Source organism: Micromys minutus (genome assembly GCF_963924665.1).
Source record: "Micromys minutus genome assembly, chromosome: 8".
NCBI classification, from domain to species: Eukaryota; Metazoa; Chordata; class Mammalia; order Rodentia; family Muridae; genus Micromys; species Micromys minutus.
The window spans coordinates 69,834,391-69,836,462 of record NC_137977.1 but is presented as its reverse complement, the minus strand read 5'-3'; positions in this window follow the sequence as shown (position 1 = coordinate 69,836,462).

The window sequence follows — 2,072 nt, the reverse complement described above, 5'->3', positions numbered from 1 at the left end:
TAATGTTAACAAGGCCACTTAGTAATTGTCTTTCACTTGAAATCTCTTGATCTGTGCCCACGTAGTCCACATTTCTCTCAATGCTATTATTTTTCACACTTCTACTAGGTTGTCTCATTAACTCTGTTCAAACAACTCAATCACATTTCCAATGTAAACTCCCAAGTCTTTCATAGTCTCCCAAATAACATCATGATTAGACTGGCCAGAGTAGAACAACTTCTTTCTTAGGTAGAGTTACTATTAAGGAAACATCATGACCAAAGCAACTTTTATTTTATTTTTTTAAACAACTTTATTTTACAAAACAAAGATAAATGTATAGAATTTTAAACATTTTTTGCTTAAAATTATACATTTTTTGTCAGTACTTTTTTTTTTTTCCAAAAGCAACTTTTTTTTTTTTCCAAAGCAACTTTTAAAAGAAAGAATCTAATTAGGGACTATCTTACTTTTTCAGAGGGTTAGTCTATGATTATCAGTGCAAGGTGTTTGGTGGCTGGCACACAGGCAGGCAGGCAGACAGACAGGCAGGCAGGCATAGCAGGTCCAAGGAACTAGCAGCAGAGAGACTGTGTAATCAGTAAGTTGATCTGATGGAGATAGAGAGATGGAGAGAGAAACAAGACAGAGACATAGACAAAAAAAAAAAAAAAAAAAAAAAAAGTGAGTGGTTGGGCTTGGTACTGGCTTTGAAATCTCAAAGGTCACCTTAAATGTCACATTTCCTTCAACAAGGCCACACCTCCTCCAATAAGGCCATGCTTCCCAATACTTCTCATACAGTTATTTTTGCTTAGGTTCAGGTATTCAAACACAAAAATCTATTGGTGAGGGAAGCGTTCTAATTCAAACCACATCAGAAGGAGAAGTTGGCCTTAACCTTGCTAGATCCTGGTGTGAGACATGCAGGACTTGGCTAGGAAGAGAATTTCTATGTGGCACATAAGCTGACTGTAGATTCATGGTTAGTGGGTCCTGTCCTGTTCTGATATTGGGGTTGGCACAAGCTGAGGTGGCCATACTATGCTAAAGCACTAGACATGGGACTTGTTGAATATCTGAGGGATAAAGCAAAGTACATTGAGTATAGTAACAGGAAAAATCCTTTCTGTTCTTTTCAAAGTCCAGAAGTCTTTTATAGAATTCCTCCTCCTTCTCTCCCCATACATAAAGGCTGCTACTAGGCTTAAATCAACATGTCTGGGGGTTGAATTAGATTCTGCAAATCCAAACTCAGGCAGAAGTCTTTCTTAGGCAAGAACTTCACCAACTAAGCAATACATTCATACTTGGCTGACATCCTTATTGGTCCTTTTTATCCTCAAACTGCTCAGCTTTTCCTGTGTAACACCTAAGGGGTCATATTCTTCAACCATTATAGTTACTCTCTCCTATCACATAATTCTCTCCCCAAGATCTTGAAAACAAAACAAACAAACAAATGAACAAACAGACAGACAATAACATCTCATTTTTTGGTTTCAGATCCTATATTAAAATTTAAGACCCGAATTTGAGAGGAAATGTGTTATGTGCTATTTGTTTTCTTTCCTGTGGCTTATTTCAGTTAACACAATGATTTCCTCTTCTATCCATTCACTTGGCAGAATTTTCCAGAAAAGAATAGAACTAGAATAAGGAATCACCACAACAATTAGCAAATGGAAGCACATGGAAAATCTTTTCTGTGGCAGAGGAAACAACTACCAGAGTGACATTCTCCAGAGTAGGAGAAAAATGTTGATGATGATTCTATATTAAGAGTGCCATATCTAGAATATATAAATAAAGGCAAGAATTAAATAGCTTAACTTTCCCAAACCCTTACAACCGGTAAATAAACTGATTAATTCAATAAGCAGTTCTCAAATTTCAGGAAATATTGAAAAGTTTTCAATACTCTTCTATGTCAGGGAACTAGAAATTTAAACTTTTTTAGGAGTCTGTCTCACTCAAGTAACAATAGCTTTTATCCAAAACACAAACAACCTAGGCAAGTAAGGGTATAGAAAATGGGTAATATCACACACTTTTGAGAGTATAAACTAGTGTGGTTATTACAGATAGTG